Consider the following 13,175-nt stretch of genomic DNA (forward strand, 5'->3'; position numbering starts at 1 on the left):
ATGTGAATCAGGAGGGGGAAATTGTTATGCCCATTTGGTAGATGAGAAAACAGAGACACAGAGAGGAGTATTAAATTTAATTCATTTCATAGAACTCTTATTAAGAGCCTTCTCTGTGAAAGTCTAGGTAGAGGCCTAAGGGATTGAAGACTGGCTTCTGGGTCAGGTTGTTCTGGCATGAGGAGCAGCAGTGGTGACCCAGAGCAAATTACTTTACTTTTCCCCATCCTAGGCAACTCTTTAAATTGTTGAATGGTTCAGATTTGCACCGGGGAGGGCTTTTTTGGAGGAAAAGCTGTTTATACTCAGTCAATGTCTACTGTGTTCCAGGCACTGGGCTAAGCATTGGGGATAGAAAGAAAGGTAAAAGACAGTTCCTGTGAAGATGTATAAAAGATACCAAGGGTGGTAAGATTAAATAGATTTTGGGAGAGCATAATTATAAAAGAATATTATAAAAACACTATAATGGAGATAAAATAATATAATAAAGGTAATAAAAATTATCCATCACAATTTACAAAGATTTGCTATTTTATTTTTCCTTCCCTCCTTCCCTTCCTCCTTTCCTTCCTTCCTTCCTTCCTTCCTTTCTTCCTTCTTTCCTTCCTTCCTTCAGTCCTTCCTTCCTTCCTCCCTTTCTCATACTCCCTTCCTCCCTTCTTCCCTTCCTTCCTCCCTTCCTTCTTTCCTTCCTCCCTCCATTCCTTCCTCCTTCCTTCCTCCCTCCCTCCTTCCTTTCCTTCCTTCTTTTGTTCCTCCCTCCCTCCCTTCCTCCCTTCCTTCCTATTTTCCTTCTTCCTATCTTCCTTCCTTCTTTTTTTCCTTTCATCTCCTCCTCCTTTCTTATTTCTTCTTCTTCCTTACCTCCCTGCCCCCTTGTGGGGGGCTATCTCTTGTAATAAATATGCTTAACAAAGTAACCATAAGAAATGCCAAGAAAGATGATTTTAGAGAAATCTGGGAAGACTTTGTTTGAAATGATGCAAAGTGAGCAGAACCCAAATAATTTATATAATAACAACAACATTATCTTCATCCTTTTTTTCATCTTGTGTTGTCCACTGAAGTATTTATGGCATAGTGCCAGTGACCAGAAGACCTGTATTCAAATCCAATTTTACTCTTTATTTGCTGTATGACCTGAGATATATCCTTTAACCTCTTTTAGTTTCAGTTTCCTTATTTGTAAGTTTATAAAGTTAATGGTTGTAGTTATTCATCCTTTGTTCTTGAAGAGGACCAATACCATCATAAGAGTGATGCCTTTACTCTTGGGTGAATTGGATTTAAGTGAGACAGAGCTGAAGAAAGTTTGAGCCTCTAGATTCTTGGAAGTCCAATAGCAAGACAAAAGTCAAGGTGACTGGAGATGATCTTTGCCTTTCTAAATTAAGGTCTTTCCAGGTCTCAATTTGTCTGAGGCCACACCCATTCAGGGATTAAGGGTTTGGTAAGAATTGAGACAAAAGATTTATAGTCCCAAAGATATCAATCTGGGAGAAGAGTTTCCAACCAGAACAGAAAACCAATTATTATTTACACTTCTTCTAAACCACCAAAATGTAAACAATGAGCCACAGGGACTAAGGCTGGGCCTGTGATTGACCATTCAATGAAAACCAGAATAATTGGGTATAAAGTTATAGTCAAGTAGCTCTATTTAAAACAGTAGTTTGTGTTTTTCAGATCTAATTTTTTAAAGAAATCAAAACCAAAAATCACACAGGACAAAAATTAATTATCCTAGATTTCTGAAAAATAAAACAAAAGAAGAAAAGTAAAGAAACAATAGCAATATTTCCCAATATCTGTTTAAATTGGTAGTTTGGGTCTCCAGAGAGTAACTCAGATAACATAGTAAAGACAGTTAATACAAAATCTCTTAAGAGCCTGGTTCATTCCTTCCCACAAATATACCCAGCATCCACGGGAGGAGTGGGCTTAAATTTAGAACATAATAATAGTTAGGCACATGTGTAAGAAAAAGGTGGGCCAAGGTTTAATTCACATCACCGTTATTGTTCATCCTTGGCCAATGGACATCAGGTGATATCATGACCTGCATGTGAATTAGATTTGAATGAGGTATAGTTGTGAAATTATCAACCTTGATCATTACTCGGGACTCATCAGCGTTTGGTGGCAAGACAAAGATAAAGATGACTGGTGGTCTAGGATGCATTGGGTTTAGGTTTACTTACCTCACAAGGCTAGGATATGTATCAAATGTGAAAAAATTACATATATTTATTTTAAACTCTCCATAAGCCTAAAGCATTACATAAATGTAAGCTGTTATTATTTCAGTAACTTCAGACCTTTTTCAGATATTTAAAGAATCAACCACTAAAACTTTCAGACAGGGAAAGCTTTGTTACGAATGGAAAATTCTGGCTCTATAGCTAACTGTGACCTAAACATTTAACTATATCATATGGGAAGAATTAATAACTTCTATTACAAAGTTCCTCATATTTGGTCAGTTTGGAGCCTTCTTTAGGGAGTTTCAACTTCCACTGGGCAGTCGTTTTTGTTCTTTTGGCCCAGACTTCTATCTTTGGTAATTTCTATGTGGGCCAGGGGAACAGTGGGTTTGTTCCATAGCCAAGGGATGGCATCATCCTGGCCATTACTAAATTGGATTCCATCTAGAGGGCTAAAGGCTCCTGGGTCCACACCAAATCCTTGGGATAGGGTTGGATAAACTTCCCATGGCAGACTAGGCTAATTCCCAAGCTTCCAGAATGTTAGATAGAGATAAAAACAGGCAGGGCTACTTTCTGCTGCTATCTCTTTATATTGGAAAAAAAAAAAAGTAGATCATGATTATAGGTCACTAGGCGAATGCCTAATGACCCTTTGAGGTTGTCTGACCTTGTCTTTCTAATCCTCCAAGGAGAAATTTTAGCTAACTCTAGCTGTGATAGTCTTGCTGCTGAAAGCACTTTCCCAGAGTTTCACATTATTCATTTCCAGAAAGTCATTTTAGTTGATTGCCTTGTGGTCTTTTTGAACAAGGTATTTTAAAAAATAGGAGAAGATTTAGGGGGTTGGCTTACAATCAGAATAAATCCATCCTGAATGATACCAAGGGCAGTGCAACTGCTAGCTTTGCGTAGAAACTTGTTGAAGTTCCATCTTTGCAGATTTTTAATGAAAGAGTAGACAATTTTTCAGACCATTTAGCTGGAGACCTGCCTGGGGATGGAGAGGCATGGGAGTTGTAGGTCATCTGACCTTGAGGTCCCTTCCAGATCTGCATTTATATGATTTGTTAGAAATAGGAAGTTATAATTATGCTGGAGATAATTTACCTCTGTTTATCTGCTTAAATACTTGATTTAGTATGTTTATCACTATGTTGATATTGGCACTCTGAATACGTTCTAAATTTTTTGATGGGGGAGACACCATGTCTTTTGTTTCTGTTTGTCTCTTCCTCACTCCCCTAGCATTTAAACTCAGGCTAACATTTTATCTACCTTTACATGTTAGAGCGATTTCTCATTTATATATTTGTAAGTTAATCAAATTCATAACATGGAAACATCAATTTGGAGGTAAATAAGGCTGAACATTTTAATTCCTGAATGGTCCAGAAGACTTGACACAGGATGAGATGGTAACACAAGTTAGCCTGATGGTATTTGTTCCCATTCACTCTTTCCTAGCCTTTTGATCTCTAGAGCTTTAATCAGTCACACCCTATTATGCCCATTTTTAACTTAAGGGGGGATATACAATGACAAAGGTTCAAGGGGTCCTTATCTGTTGTTGCTTTATAAAGATCATATCAGAAAAAAACATTAATAATTCATGGTCACTCAGAGCCCCCATTAGGAAAATTCCTAATAGTTTTGAGATTCTGTCCCAACTTAAATTTGTGTTTAACTTAATCCTTCATTATATTTGAGGCAAAAATTAAGGACACAGGAAATATTAGGCAAAAGAAGTAAAGAATATATTAAGAAATCTTTTGCTAGGTAGACATGGAGAGGAAATTGGGGAAATAGTGACTTCTTTGGGGGTCTCCCAGTTTTTAAAGAGATGAGTACAATAGGTAATTTGAAATCAGGTATTATGTTCTGAGCTTCCTGTGAAACTGGTGGATGTTATTCAATCATTCTCTCTCTCTCTCTCTCTCTCTCTCTCTCTCTCTCTCTCTCTCTCTCTCTCTCTCTCTTTCTCTCTCTCTCTCTCTCTCTCTCTGTCTGTCTCTGTCTGTCTGTCTTCCCTCCTTCTTCCCCTCCTCACTCCTTCCTTCCCCCTCTCTACTCCATTGTTGCCTGTGTTAGAGCTGCTCTTTGAGCTCAGCTACTTAAGTCTTAAGGGGACTAAAAATGGGTCATTTAATTCAACCCTTGTCTTATGAATGAGGAAGCTGAGAGTTAAGAGATGTATGCTCCAGAGTCCCAGAAGTATGCACAGCAGAACTGGAATTCTGACCCATATTTTGTACCTTCAACTTCCATGTTCTTTTCATCACAACATCCTGTCTCTGAGGTTCAAGGAAAGAAAGCTCAATCTGGCTGGGTAGATCAGTTAAAGAATATGCCTTGCCGTGTTCAACAATGAAATGAACCAAATCAATTCCAATAGAGAGTAATGAACTGAACCAGCTACACCTAGCAAAAGAACTCTGGGAGATGACTATGAACCACTACATAGAATTCCCAATCCCTCTATTTTTGTCCGCTTGCATTTTGGATTTCCTTCACAGGCTAATTGTACACTATTTACAAAGTCTGATTCTTTTTATACAGCAAAACAACTGTTTGAACATGTATACATGTATTGTATTTAATTTATACTTTAACATATTTAATATATATTGGTCAACCTGCCATTAGGAGGGGAGGAGGGGAAAAATGAGAACAAAAGGTTTGGCAATTGTCAATGTTGTAAAATTACCCATGCATGTAACTGGTAAATAAAAACTATATAAAAAAAAAAAGAATATGCCTTGGAGGATGTAGAGGATTTCAGCCAGTGAGGGTTTGTGAGCATTCTTGGTGGGATTAAGGAATAACTTAGTCAAACACATATATAGTGTAAGAATATATTGTTAAGTATGGTGCTTTGGCTGAAATATAAAGTATATGGAAGAGATTAGTAGGAGTTAAGCCTAGGAATATGGTGGTGCCATTTGGGGGGGGGGGAACCTTGAATACCAGACTAAAGAATTTGGACTTCATCCCATATGTGATAGATCTTTGGAGGATTTTGACCAGAAGATTATATGCTTAAATTTATGCATAAGAAAGATTATTTGGCAGCAGTTTGAAGAATGGATTATATGTACCTATAATTTATAATAAAAGATACTTCTTTTAAAACATTGATATTACTTCCAAATGATTCTCACTACCACCTATATATAAGCAGAGTTCATTTGAACAAACCAACAGATTGGCAATGTCTGTTTTTAGATGCCTAATTTGAAAGCAATAGGTTATCACTTCTTTACTGAGAGGCGTCTTGAATCACTTCTATGCCTCTGAAGTCAATATTATTCTCTTCTATCACTGTTTTCTTTGCATCATGTCAGATAATTAGAGTGAGAATGGAAAGGATGAAATGTATACAAATAACATTATGGAGGTTAAATAGAAATTCCCCAACTGAATGGCTATGTATAGTGTAATAGTCAAAGTTTACACCATGACTGCATGAAAGGTGGTACCCCTGGGAAAAAACAGAATGAAAAATTGTTTTAGAGAGAGAGATACTGGAAAGGTGATAGCTAATAGTCAATTGAAGATGTAGGTGCAGAACTTGAGAGAGATGATAAGATTCAAAATACAAATGAGAGATCTTTTGCTAATTAAATCCAGGGAGAAAAAAGAAGGCTAGATGGAGTCTGGGGAATCTAAAAATTAAGGACTTGGGACAAGTCAGAATTCAGTGAAATAGAGTTAAGAAGGTAGGATGAGACAAAATGTGCATGCCCTTCGATCCAGCAGTGTTTTTATTGGGCCTATATCCCAAAGAGACCATAAAGGAGGGAAAGGGACCCACATGTGCAAAGATGTTTGTAGCAGCCCTTTGGGTAGTGGAAACTGAGTGCATGCCCATCAATTGGGGAATGGCTGAACATGGCGTATGAATGTTATGGAATATTATTGTCCTGTAAGAAACGATAAGCAGGATGATTTCAGAAAGGCCTGGAGAGACTTACATGAACTGATCTTGAGTGAAATGAGCAGGGCCAGGAGATCATTGTACACAACAACAAGAAGATTATGATGACCAATTGTGATGGACGTGGCTCTTTTCAACAGTGAGATGATTCAAGCCAGTTCCAATGATCTTGTGATGGAGAGAGCCATCTGCACTTAGAGAGAGGACTTTGGGAAGAGAGTGTGGATCACAACATAGCATTTTCAGTCTTTTTATTGTTATTTGCTTGCATTTTGTTTTTTTCTCATTTTTTTCCCTTTTTGATCTTATTTTTCTTGTGCAACAAGATCATTGTATAAATATATTGGATTTAACATATATTTTTTAACATGTTTAACATTTATTGGGTTATTTGCCATCTAGGGGAGGGGGTGGAAATTTGGAACACAAGGTTTTGCGAGGGTCAATATTGAAAAATTATTCATGCATATGCTTTGAAAATAAAAAGCTTTAATAAAACAAAACAAAAATAAAATAAAATTTAATGGGGAAAAATAAGGTAGAATGAGAATTAGGAGAATAGGATGTCTCAGAAGCTAAAGGAAGAGAACATCAAGAGTACAATCAATAGTGTCGAATTGTGTACAAAGGTTTTTTTTCTTTTTGTTTGTTTTAGAATTGGAAGATAGCAACATATTTATAGACACATAAGAAAGAGCCACAGGGAAGTAAGTAGGAAAATGCTTGAGAAAACAAGGATAATTGATGAATCAAGTTCCTAATAGAAGTGGGGTGGAGGTGGGATCAAGAGCTAATTTCTTTGCTAATTGTAGAGATACCTCTTCCTTAAATATAGGAAAGCAAGAAGAAAATATGAGTACAGACACCAATATGTTTGGAAATATATAGTGTGAGATTCGAAAGAGCCCTTTAAAAATAATATATATCTCTTTCTGGAGTGATTTAGGTAGGGCTTGCTCAGATTCTGGAGGATGAATTAAATATCTCATCAAGATTAGCCATGATATAAGATCCTCTGGTTCTTTCCTCATCCACATATTTTGAGAGTTCCTATATTTGTCTATAGGTATTTCTAGAATTTAAAACCAAGAAGACAGAGAAGGGAAATGGTTTTAGGGCTGCTGTACAGGCTTGCTTGGATAATTGGGTGACCTTCAGGTTTCTTTTAATTTTTTGGACAGCAGAGTGATGATAGTAAGCCAGTGAATAATTCTCTCTCATTATCTATTATTCTAGGCTAGGTTTGGTTTAGACTGATCCAGAGGTTCAGGGTTGGGGTTGAAATTTAATGAGATGTATGGACTCTCTAATATTTAACAAAAAAGAAAATTTACACAATAGTAAAGAAAACATATTTACTTGAGGAATAGCACTAGTGCAAGTAGATACAGCCTCTACTATCTCCAATGGAACCATATTTGGTCAAAAGAACATGTTGTTGACTCATATGGCAGTGTGGCACATATCAAGTCTGAGGCTCCCTGGGTTTTTCTGACTTGAGCTTTTTGTGCCCATTAATGGATCAATATCTAGGGTCCTAGTGCTTTAGATCAATTAAACCATAGTTTCCCTGATTTTTAAGGAAAAAACTGGCCCAGTTCACATGGCAGGGCCCCTAGATTTGATTTCTATAAATCTGTTCACCAGATTAGTGGTTTATAAGATATTTAATGTTCATGAAATAAAAGGCAATCTGGAGATACAGGAACTTATTATTAAATAATGAGGAACATATCATTGCTCAGTCTTTTCTACTCACAGTGGCCCCTGTTATTTATTAATTCAAGCTTGTAGGGGCCTGCAATTTTTATGGTCATAATCACAACATACTGTAAAACTATTTCGTGGTCAAAGGGAGATCAAATGTTCCTTAGGACCTGTTCTTCTCACATATTGTATCACTTACTCTCCATCAGCAGATTCATTTTCAATTATAGGACCAGTGCATCTTTATTCTACATTGCTGATGTAAAAAAGAAGAATGACTCGCATATTTGGCAAAGCAGTAGGAGAATAAACAATATAAGATGAATAATATGCTCAAGAGTATTTTGGCTTGTGTCTTGGCAAGATGTAAATGAATGGGCACTATTAATGGTGTAAAGGCCCCCATGCTGTGTGTGGATTAAGAAAAGAGAAAAGCACTTAAGAAAAGAGCCAGGCTGTCTGCAAAGGAAAAATATACAATCCAAGTTAATTTCAACCAAGTGTCCAGGGCCATAAATAAGACTCAGGAAGAATTGGGGGACAGACATATAGGATCAGGGTTTGGGATGTAGGGTTTCACTTTTGGTTCTTGGAATGAATTTGGGCCAATGGCTTATGTCTCCTCTGTCTCAATCAATTTATCCATCTGCTTTCAAGGAATATTTGAGTATATTATTGAGAGTTAAGAGTCAATAGATATTTAATAAATGACTGTTATGTGTTAGACACTGTGCTAAGCACTGGGGATACAAAGAGAGGCATAAGACAGTCCCTGTCCCCAAAAAGCTCACAATTTAATGTGGAGAAGATGACTCATAGAAAGAAATTGGAATGGGAGGGGGAAAGGGGAGAAGTAATTTAGGAGAAAGCAGTATAAGAGGGGGAGATGAAGTCCTGCAGCCAAAGAGAGATGATCTGAAAAGGTGAGATTTTCAGAGATGAATTCTTCTTGCAGAATGATGAATTTCTGGAGATCATCAAATCCAAGAAAGCAGCCAGATGGACAATGATGATGTGGATTCCCTGAGAGCCTCCTCAAATAGAGGATGATCTAAGAGGATATTTCTAATATTTATCCTCTACCTTTTTATAATAAGAGGAAAAGAAGGGGGAAGGGAGAACTGAGGTAGTATGAATTTCACAGATGATTTTATCTTTCAGATTGATGAATTTCTAGAGATCATAAAGGTCAGGAGATCAGCTTGGGTGGGCTTTTTACAATCTCTAATCTAAGGAGAAAATGGAATTTAATGGTAATTTTGCAGTGTGGTTTACAAGGCTCTATAATGATTCATCTATAGATTTAAAGGGAAAAGAAATAGTTCATTTGTAAGGAAGTTTAATCAATCGATCAGCTTTCATTAGACATTTACTATAGGTTAGGAATTTTGCTTTCTCTAGATTCAGTTGACTAATATCAAAAGGAAGGGTTCATTGAAAACACGTATATGATATAGGCACTCAGAGTACCATTTATCTTTATCTTGGGATCAACATTTTTCTGGCCAGGATTGTAGACTGATTGTCCATATAGCTGGAAAGAAACTCAGGAGTCATCTAGTCCAAAGATTTCACATTCTGCAGCTTCATGTGACTACGGGACCCACAAAAGTTCTGAGTGTAGACTGAACCAGATTAAAATGTAATTGGGCAATGTTGAACAAAATGAATAAAAACACAACCTAAAATAAATAATATCAATTTGTCATTTTCTAAGTCAATATGTAGTGGTAAGGACCCTTTTTGTATTTGAATCTGACACCACAGATCTAATGTAACTTTTTCATTTTACAAATGAGGTTTCCAGGAGATGTAGTGAATGGTACAAAGTTACACAGGTAGAAATGGCAGAGCTGAAATTTAAATTCAATTCTTCCAACAACCCTCTTTCTACTGTATCAAGTTGAATGGCCTACTGTGGCGAGATGGTGAGAAAGTTAGTTTCTTTTTATATTAAACAATCCACTAGGGAATGCTTTATGAATTCTTCCATCCAGGGTGAGAAGATCTCAAGAGCTTAAAAATATATCAGTTGGAAGTTCAGACATTTGAAGTTACCAAGATCATCTTTTATTTCCTGGACCATCACTAATTACCTTGACTTTTGTCTTGTCACTGGACTTTGATAATTTTGGGAGACTAGAGTGCGGCTAACAATTTTGTGTAATGCTGCTTCACTTAAATGCAGTTCATGCTCAAGTCAAGAAAATCCCTTGTGATGTACATCAGTGGACCTCTTTGAAAATGGAGAATAAACAACAAGGTAAGAATGCCCACCTGGGTTGCTATGATTCCTTTGGTGCTTAGTGGTTACATTTAATGGTTACTCTATGGATACTTTTGACATTCAGTTCAATTCAGCAAACATTTCAAAGTGCAAACCTATAATGATTTAGGTATTGTTGATACAGGAACAAAATCAAATAACAATTTTTGTCTTCATTGAGGGAACTACATTTTCCTGGGATTAAGGTGGGGGCTACAGAACACAAGATTTAGAGATTAGTGAATTTATAAGAAATAGAACAGATAAAAAGTGGGAGGGGAATATCATGACACATAAAGAAATTGTACTCCTGAACAAGTCCAAAAACCTGAATTTGAGGATGGGGGAATCTTAGTCATGGATGGAGAATTAGAAGGGACTTTGCATAGATAGTAAATAGGAAAGCTGAGATTTGACCCCAAATCCTTAGATTCTGAGCTCATCGTTCTTTCCATTGTATCATGCTGATTCCTTTATAAAGGGATGGATTTGTCAATTGCTTGGTAGTTTGTTTGCTCTAATTCCTAAAGAAATGAACTTCCACTTCATTTCCACCATGGCAAGCCAATCTACTTGATACAGTGAATAAAGAGCTGGTATTGGAATTGGAGAAAGTGAATTCAAATCTCTAGAGAGTACTTGGGTGAGGATGGACAGAAGATGAACAGAAATGATGTTGTAAAAAGTGCTCTACGGATCACCTGGGAGGAGTTGGATTTGGGTTTTGGAAATCAGATCACAAGCCTGGTACAGAGACATGACATCACTGGTGGAGGACAACAATTATACCTTAGGTAGAGCAACTATAAATTCAATAGCATGCCTTAATGATAATTTCACATAATCATGATATCTCAGAATTTAAATAGACCCCAAAATCCAGCTAGTCCAAACTGATGAACTATTTGAACAAACATCTCCTCCACATACCCAATCAGGGTTCATCCTGCCTCTAAGGAAATCTTACTCCATTTTTGTTTTCCCTTAGGAAAGAGAAGGGGTTTGTTGTCAAGTTTATTTCCCCAGAAGGCTGATAGGATGAGCATTTACATGATTGCCTATAGAAATGGAGAAATTAGAACCAGATTAGAGCCTCAAGTAACTGTTGGTATTTATTGGACCTTTTCTCCTCCTGTTTCATAAAAGTTGTTCATTTCTGGCTGCAGCATGGGAATGCCAGATTTCTTTTTCTGAAAGAGGACAATGAATGTTTTGGTTGAGACTTAGATTTTTCTATGTAAAGGAGACTGGAAGAATTATTGAAGGAATATCTGTCAGTCCTTCTGATCAATTAGGTCTCAGGGCTCATTGGAGATGGGATTATGCTATGCAGTACAAGTCTTGAGAGAGGTTCTATTATAAGAAGTCACCTTCATGGCTTGAGCATTAATGGCCAGGCTCCAATTGGAAGGGTTTAGTATAGTACAGAATTTAATGTTTATTGAGTACCTACCTTTTGCTAAGTGCTGTGGGAAGCTTTTATTGTCTTCTACATAAAATAAAAATTAACTTAAGTTAAGGATTGTAGATTCAAAGAAATGCAAAATTGCAATGAGCCTCCCAGGTCATCTAATTTAACAACAAATCCCGTTTTTCCATGACATTCCAATAAGTATTCATTCAGCTTCCACTTGATCATCTCCAGAGATGGAATCTTTCAGGACATCCCATTTCCCTTTTGACTAGCAATAATTGTTAGGTAGTTTTAGTAATAGTACCTAGCTTACAGGGCTTTTGAGAAGATAAATTGAGATAATATAAGTAGAATACTTTGCTAATCTTAAAGAGCTAGATAAATGGGTTTTGTTAGTAAAAGGATGGAGAATGGATCTATGACTTCATTGGTATAAGGATCTTCTCTTTACTAATATGGTTAGCATTTTTGCTCCAATTTAAAATTTAGTTTCTTAGAGGAAGGTTAGCAAGTTATAGGCCAAATTTGATCAACTTATTTTCTTTTGTCCTGCTAAACTAAGAATAGTTTTTGCTTTTTAAAATAAAATTTTATTATATTTAAAAGTGTAAAACACCATTCTTAGTGGATATACAAAAAGAAATTGCATTGAATTTGTTTCTTGGATTTTTATTTTGCCCACCTTTGGCTTGGAGCAATGAAAGGTTAAATGATTTATTCAGCATTATAGTATTGTTATATATAAAAGGCAAGACTTGAATTCAGGTCTACCTGGATAGTAGTACGTTCTAAGTCCTTTTTCATGTGACAATCCTTCAAATATTAAAAGACATCAATTGTTCCCTCATCTCTGCTTCAAACTGTTCTAGTTTCTGGTATGTGTACATGTATGGGAGTTTGGCACATGCACAGAGTGCCTCAGATGGTAACTCCATTTGGAGGACTCTGGAGAACAGATGGCATCTCTCTAAGTGGAGGATGATAAGGAGTTGTTTCTGTGAGAATCGTGATGATGTGGAAGGGAAGTAACTTTGAAAGACAGTAGAGCATGTGGGGATTTTCTGTATTATTCCTGGTTGAATAATCACGTAATTGGGGAGAACATTTTTTGATTAGCTGCTTTGCTAGAATTGATGGCTCCAGAAAGGCATGAGTCAGCTTTTTTCTTTGTTGCATTTGAGTCTGGGGGAACTCAGGGACTTTCCATTCATGAGGAATCATGTGGTAAAAGAAAATGTCTTGGGGCCTTCTTCCCCTCTGACTCGAAGTGGTCCCTGAGAAACAAGCCTGTGTCCTTGGGACTTTTAGTTATTCCTTTTTTTTGTTTGTTTTCCCCATAGTATTTTATTTTATTTTTACATGTATATTAACTTTTAAAATATGTATTTCTTTGTTAATCATGTTGGGAGAGAAAAATCAGAACAAAAGGGAAAAACTATGTTAGAAGAAAAAAAACAGAAAAAAAAGTGAACATAGCATGTGTTGATTATTCTTTCTGTATCTAGATGGCATTTTCTTTCTAAAGATTATTGGGATTGCCTTGGATCATTGAACCACAGAGAAGAACCAAGTCTTTCATAGTTGATCATCGCACAACCGTGCTGTTACTGTATATAATGTATTCCTGATTCTACTTGTTTCACT

Source organism: Sminthopsis crassicaudata, chromosome 4, assembly GCF_048593235.1.
Source record: "Sminthopsis crassicaudata isolate SCR6 chromosome 4, ASM4859323v1, whole genome shotgun sequence".
NCBI lineage: Eukaryota > Metazoa > Chordata > Mammalia > Dasyuromorphia > Dasyuridae > Sminthopsis > Sminthopsis crassicaudata.